At 40.1% G+C, this 7931-nt stretch overlaps 1 pseudogene; it reads right to left on the bottom strand.

The window, feature by feature from the left end:
* Positions 1-258: 258 nt before the first annotated feature.
* LOC143682761 (SKA complex subunit 2 pseudogene) lies at positions 259-628 on the bottom strand (annotated as a pseudogene).
* Between the last annotated feature and the right edge of the window lie 7303 nt (positions 629-7931).

Raw genomic sequence — 7931 nt, 5'->3', positions numbered from 1 at the left:
AAAAAACAGGTCATTTATTTAAAATTTATTTTTAAATACCTTTATTCCTGTTCCATATTTTTAGCTGAATTTCATTCATATAATGTCTGCCCTATTTTTTGAAATGCATTATTATCCAGTCAACTAAGATAAACCCTCCTTTCCCTCACCAGCACTTCCTCCTGACCTCTAGTCAGAAAGTGCTAACAAGACATCTTCCTAAATCTCTCTGGAACTGATCTCTTCTCCATTAGAGTCTGCTTTTGCAAATCCATTTCTTCACAAGTCTGGTATATGAGACTGTAATCACTCTCCTGCACTTTTCTTTTCTTTAGTCAGTAGTGACAGCTCCAGGTCTGTTTGCTTTTGTAGGTCTTTTATTATGGTCATATTGTTTTCAAAGTAGCACAAATGCAGCAGCTCTTAGTCTCTTTCTGCTCAACAGCAGCTGATTCAAAGCATGCGTGCAAAGTCTGATATTGAAACATTATTACTGACAATTCTTTTAAAAAAGTAATTGAATTTTTCTCGCCTGCTGAATCAGGATGATTAGTCTTGATTTTATATTCCAGGCTGTACTAAAAGTGTAATCCAGATCAGAGTCAGCTTTCTGGAACATCAGTTCCAACTTATTGACCTCTACTTCCATGTCGAATAGTTAGGACAGGTCATTTTGATGTTTGAATGAAATAATATAAAAAAAAAGTTACAGATTTATAAACAAAAGGTTTTAGGTCCTGTCTATAAACTAATGGCTAACAAAGGTGGTGCCAGGGATTGGGATTCAGGCTACTTTTTACGTGTTTTAAAAACTGGGAATTTGTTATAGTGTTGGTCAACATAGAAGGTTGTTGATCAGGAGAGCAATTTTCAAAAATGTATGCTGACTCACTTAATATTTCTCAAATCACATTCATATGGGTCATCAGCCTGAATGTCTCTATCCAGTGAATGTTTGTGTTGTTTATTTCACTTCTCTGAAAACTTTCCAGATGGGATCAATTGCTCCTTTTCCAATATGCCCACTTTTTCAACTGCCTATATCCTAGTTTTTAAATATATATATTTTTCTGTCTTTTCCACGAATGGTAAGTTTGAAGGGTAGAAAGTTTTACCCAGATTTCTATCACTTACTCCTGGTAAAACATAGCAAGTGTCTTGTACACAAAATGGACCATAGATAATATTTATTGACTGAATGGGCAATGAAAATTCATCTATTGTGTATAATCACATTAAAAACATAAGAAGTTTTGATTGAAAATAATTCACCTAATTGCCATTCTGTTCATTAAATTTTATTTAGTATGCTCTTGGGACTAGATGTTGTCATATTCAGTTGTTAATATGATACTGTAATCTAAGTCTAACCAGGATATCAATTACATTTTACTTTTGTGATATGTATCCAATGAGTGTCTTAATCCATAATTAGAACTTAATACTTATAAAATTTTATTAAGTGCATCAAGCTCATATCTCAGTTTGAGTTTCTTGGTCTCATAAATGAATTTGCTAAGAGCTCTTCTACACTCTGGTAGAGTAGTACATAGAAGAGGATATTCTAATGAAATAGGAAACATAAGGAATATATCAGTTTTGATTTTGTACTAATTGTATGTGTATTTGTCAAGTGGACATGTTTAATGCTGGGGTTATAAGGTACCCAGATCTTAAAAGGAAAAAGTAATTTAATTTAGGTATTTTCCACCTAAATACTCCTCCATTTATGAATATCAATGTATCCTCTTTCTGTCATCCCTGTCATGATGGTAGAGTTCCAGAATATAGAATGCAAATTATTTCCTCAAATCTACTGATTTTTACCTTTACTAAATTAGCTCTCTGATTTGGAATATCATCATTCCGAATGATACCTCTCCATCAGCAAAAGCACAGATCATCTGAAGTTATGATTCATAATTTGGATTTATGCTTCATCATTTGGAGTATGCTGTCACTAAATGACAGACTCTGAAATATGATGATAGCTGTATTAGTCAAGGTTCTCTTCATTTCTGAAGTTTCTGGGCCATTAGTAGTCCTATCTGGATTGGATTGTTGCAGTTTTCCACTGACTTTATGCACAGGTCTTGGTAGTACTAAGAGATGCCCTAGGAGATTTACTATATTCCTGGAAAACTCTCTACCTCCACTGGGTAGTTGCAGTCCTATTTCCCCTTTTTGGTTAGGATCAGTCACCCCAGACAGAATAGTAATTCCTTTTCATGCCTGTTGATTCAGTGGCATGAGAAGCCCAAAGTAGCCAGGTGGCAGTCATAACTTCCAGTTCAATGGAATCATTATTGTATCTCCTAGTAGGAACACTCCTCCCTTTAGAATTTCTCCCTTTAAACAAAGCTTAAAAATTCAGGGACAGGAAGCAAAATTTTCCTAGTGGGTCAGTAGGGGTGATAGTGAGTGGCACCACTCACCCATTTCCTGTGAAGCCTGGCTATGGGAGAAACTGCACCATACAATGTATGCTGATTCAGAGCATGCACAGCCTACTGAAGGACATTGCTCCAGCCCTGTAGGGTATGGCCAACTAGTTGGCTCTGTAATTGGGTCTCCAAAAGGCCATCTCACTGTTCTACCAGCCCAGTTGCCCCTGGATGATAAAGAACATGGTTAAGATCAGAGAAGTCCAAGAGCACGTGCCCATTGCTGCACTTCATTTGCTGTGAAATGGGTTCTTTGATCAGAAGCAATGCTTTGTGGGATAGCATGATGGTGAATAAGGCATTCCATAAGTGCATGGATTGTAGTTTTTGTGGAAACATTGATGTAGGGAAGGCAAATCCATATCCAGAGTATGTGCCTATTCCAGTTAGAATAAATTACTGCCCCTTCCATGATGGAGGTGGTCCAATGTAGTGAGCTTGCCACCAGATAATAGGCTGGTCACCTCCGGGAATGGTGCCATATCAGGGAATGAATCTGGGTCTCTGCTGCTGGAAGATTGGGCACTCAGCAGTGGCACTCCTTAGTGAGTGGAAGTCCATGTTGCTGAGCTTATGAATAACCTTCATACCTACCACCATGCCCACTTTTTTCATGATCCCTTTGGGCAATGGCAGGAGTGGCCGAGGAAAGAAGATGACTTATATTCACTTGATTATTAAAATCTTCTTCTGATGAAGTCACCCTCTGGTGAGCAGTCACATGAGACACTAATATCTTCATGTTCTTTGCCCACTCAGAAAGATCTATCTTCTTCCCAAGACCACTTTGTCACCAATTTTCCAATCATGTTCCTTCCAAGTCCCTGACCATCCAACCAAACCGTTAGCAACAGCCCATGAGTCAGTATACAAACACATGTCTGATGAGTTCTCTTCCCAAACAAAATGAACAACAGGTCCACTGCTCAAAGTTCTCCCTACTAGGAGGATTTCCTCCCACATTGTTCTCTAAGTTCATTTCAGAAAGGGGTTGTAGTGCTGCAGCTGTCTGCTTCCATGGGATGCCTGCATATCCTGCAGAACCGTCTATAAACCTGGCCCAAGTTTTCTCTTCCTCAGTCAATTAACTGTAGGGAAATTTCCAAGCAGCCACAGCTCTGGTATGGGAAAGAGAAGTTAATGTGGCAAGAGTGTGGGCCATGGGCATTTGAGTCACTTTCTCATGTAACTTACTTGTGCCTTTAGAGCCTGAACCCTATTTACTATATACCATTTCCATTTTATGATGAAGTGCTGTTGTGCATGCTTGTTGGTTCAGACAACTCCCAGCTCATAATAGGCAACTCAGATCTCATGGAAACATAGTACCCATGGTTAAACGTTCAGTGTTCCAGGTCATGATAGGCAACTTGGGTCTCATGGAAACATAGTACCCATGGTTAAACATTCAGCATCTACTAAGGCCTAAAGCTGTTTCTCAAAAGGAGAATAGTTATCTACAGTAGATGGTAAGGCTTTGTTCCAAAATCCTAAAGGTCTGTGTTGGTATTCTCCTATAGGGGCCTGTCAAAGGCTCTAGACATCATCCCTATATGCCTCTGACATTTCCAGCACCATTGACTCTGCTGGATTAAATGGCCCAGGTGTCAGAACAACTTACACAGCAACCTGGACTTGTTGCAGAACCTCCTCTTTTTCAGATCACCACTCAAAACTAGCAGCTTTTCTGTGGCCAGGGAAGCACACCCAAATGAGAAATCTGTTGTCTCCAAAATCCAAAGAGGCCAACGAGGCACTATGCCTCTTTTTTGGTCATAGGAGAGGCCAGATGGAACAGCTTATCTTTCACCTTAGAAGGGATATCTCAACATGCTCCATACCACTGGACACCTAGAAATTCTACTGAGAGGGATGGCCCCTGTACTTATCTCCCATCCCGTGACATGCAAATGCCTTACCAATAAGTCTAGAATAGTTGCTACCTCTTGCTCACTAGGTCCAATCAACATGATATTATCAATATAATGGACCAGGGTGATCTCTTGTAGGAGGGAGAAATGATCAAGATCCTGTGGACAAGATTGTGCATAGGCCAGGAGAATTGATATACTCCTGAGGCAGGACAGTGAAGGTATACTTCTGGCCTTGCTAGCTGAATGCAAACTTTTTCTGGTGGTCCTTACTGACAGCTATTGAGAAAAAGAACTGACAGATCAATAGCTGCATACCAGATACCAGGCAATGTGTTGATTTGCTCAAGCAATGATGCCACATGTGGGACAGCAGTTGCATTTGGAGTCACCGCTTGGTTAAGTTTATGATAATCCACTGTCATCCTCCAAAACCCACTTTTTCTGCACAGGTCATATAGGGGAGTTGAGTGGGAAAATGGAGAGAACCATCATCCCTGAATCCTTCAACTCCTTAAGAGCGGTACTAATCACAGCAATCCCTTCAGGAATCTGGTATTGCTTCTGATTTGCTATTTTTCTAGGTAGGGGAAGTTCTAGTGGCTTCCATTTGGCCTTTCCTACCATAATAGCCCTCATTCCATGAGTAAGAGAACTAATGTGGGGATTCTGCCAGTTGCTGAGTATGATTCCATTTATGTTTTCTGGAACTTGAGAAATGACTACAGAATGGGTTTGAGGACCCACTTGACCCACTTTGAGATGACCTGAACTAATACTCCATCAATAACCTGACCTCCATAAGCCCCTACTCTGGCTTGTAGATCAGAGTGATGTTTTGGGTCTCCTGGAATTAGTGTCACTAATTCTCCTGGAATTAGTGTGGGAATGTAATAATTCCCATAATATCTGATCATTTTTCTTTCCCCAATGCACAGACAACCTGGTGAAAGGTCATAGGTCTCCTTGAGGAAGGCTAGATGGAAGGTTAGCCATGTAAATTTGGGGCAATGTAAAAGGATCATTCCCTAAGGGTACCCAGACCTATCCTCATTCCAGGGGTACTGGGTCTACAAATTGTCTCAAGTCAGGAATTGATTAAGGGGATTTTGACTCCCTGTTTTTGTAATTCAAGTGAGATGTGTTCACTTTACCTAGAATTCTTCTGCTTATACAGTTCAAATAAGAATTTAGTAGACTGCCTATCTATTTTACTTCTAGGTACCCCATGACCTTCTAGCCTATGCCACAGTCTCTGCAAGTCAGATTATTTTGAGTGCTGCTTTGAGTCTGCTGTCCATTATGGTGGCCACACCCACCTTGTCTATGGTGATTAACTGTCACCACATGGCTTCTGCCAACTCAGGATCCAATCATCCCCATTGTGTTAAGTATTCCAGCTCAATAACTGAAGTTCCCACAGTAATATCTGCCCTACAGAGAAGGGTAACTACAGAGCTCTTTAGGGATGATGGAGCAATCTCATGAATTTATTTCTCAAGGTTCTGGTGAAAGATGTGTCCTCTGGATATTCCTGGGATGTGTGAGCAGGTTTTCCATGATAAATCCACTGCAACATTCCAATCTCTCTAAGCCTCTGAATCCCCTCATCTACACTATATCAAGGCAGTGCTGACGAAAGGTGATAAAGTTAGCCACCTTTTGATCCATGTTTTAGCCAACCATCCAAACAAACAAACAATGTCCTTTCTAGCCCGCCAAGCTGCAACATTGAATGCAGAATCTCTGCTTAGTGGGCCCATATCAATAATTTAGTGTCTTTCAGGCCAATTACCTCAGGGTATTTCATCGCAGTTTCATCTGGTGAGCATGATTAGTTGCTCCAGACAGAGAAGTGAGGGCTCTTTCCCCAGGAGAGAGGGTTACTGGGTTAGCAGGTAGTGAAAGGTTAATCTCTTTATGTGGAAGTTGGATGACAGACTCCTTTGGGCAGACTGGAGGCCAGGAAGCTGTTTCTTGAAGGTAGGCTGGGGTCTTGGGAAGCTCCTTCCTCAGGGAACTCCATTATAGGTCTATCAGCAAAGGCTTAGCAGGATCCAGGGATTCCATCTCCCCATTGCCATCATTATCAAGCCATATATCCCATCCCACATTTCAGGATGCCATTCTTTTCCAATCAAAGCCCTTACTTTAATAGCAGACACCCTTCAAGGTTGAGATTTCAGTTTACATGTAAATCTGCTACTCACACAATAAAGCTGTATGTCTTGTTTCCAGAGATCTCAAAACTGTAACCACAGTAAATAAGATTTTCTTTCTGGGCACATGTTCTAGTTTGCTAGCTGTTGGAATGTGATATGCCAGAAATGGAATAGTTTTAAAAGGGGGAATTTATTAAGTTGAAAGTTTACAGTTCTATGGTTGTGAAAATGTCCCAATTAAAACAGGTCTATAAAAATGTCCAAATTATAGGCACCAACAAGAGGTTACCTTCACTCAAGAAAGGCCAATGAAGTTCAGGGTTTCTCTCTCAACTGGAAAAGCACATGGTGCGCATGGTGACATCTGCTAGCTTTCTCTTCATGAAACAAGAAAAAGTTTTTTTTTTCTTGTTTCATGAAGCTCCCCCAGGGATGTTTTCCTTCTTCATCGTCAAAGGTCTTTGGCTATGCAGGCTCTCTGTTTTATGGCTCTTTCCAAGATATTTTCTTTTTTAAAGGATTCTAGTAAACTAATCAAGACCCACCTGGAATGGGTGGAGTCACATCTCCCTCTGACCTAAGGTGAATACTCACAATCAGGTGAGTCACATCTCCATGGAGATATTCTAATTGAGTTTCCTACCTATAGTACTAAGTAGGGATTGAAAGAAAAGGCTGCATCCACAAGATTGGATTGGGATTAAAGCATGGCTTTTTTAGGCTACATAAATCCTTTCAAACTAGCACAGTATACATGGGACCTTTTACATCTTTCATATGGCACTTAAGTTGCAAATTTGAAGCCATCATCTCATCCCTTTTTTTTATCACTGTATCTTGCATATTTAACAACTACCAGCCAACATCATTATACCTCTTAATTCTACAAAACTCCATAAATGTGTCAAAATCACTCCCACCTAGAACCTTGTTTTGCATAAGCATACAATTAGCAGAATCTAATGGTGATATTTTGCATATCTCCGTTGCCAACTCACCCTATATACTGTCAATATCTTCTTGATTATTGGAAACAGAGTCATTAGTGCTTCTGAATCTAATCAGAGTAGAAAACCAATTATAAAAAAACCCATTTCTAAGATTCTGTTTCTCAAGAACCACCCCACTCTTGGTACCAAGCTGTATCAGTCAGGGTTCTCTAGAGAAACAAAAACAGCAGGATAATCTGTAAATATGAGATTTATAATTGTGTCTCACACAGCTGTGGGAATTGAAGAGTTCAAAATCCATGGGACAGTCTGTGAAGATGGCAGCTCCAATGAAGGGTCTTGGTAACTCCACAGAAGAGGCTCACTGGCTGAAAAAGCAGTGAAAAAGTCTCTCTTCTCCCTTAATAATCTTCAGTTGATTGGATTATCTCATTTGCAGGAGACACATGCTTAGTTGATCACAGATGTAACCAAACGCAGCTGCAAACAACTGATCAATCATTTAATAAACCAGCCTTCTGGTTT

Source organism: Tamandua tetradactyla, chromosome 5, assembly GCF_023851605.1.
Source record: "Tamandua tetradactyla isolate mTamTet1 chromosome 5, mTamTet1.pri, whole genome shotgun sequence".
Classification (NCBI taxonomy): Eukaryota; Metazoa; Chordata; class Mammalia; order Pilosa; family Myrmecophagidae; genus Tamandua; species Tamandua tetradactyla.
The sequence above is the reverse complement of the archived record's forward strand: the minus strand, read 5'-3'. Positions and strand labels throughout refer to the sequence as shown.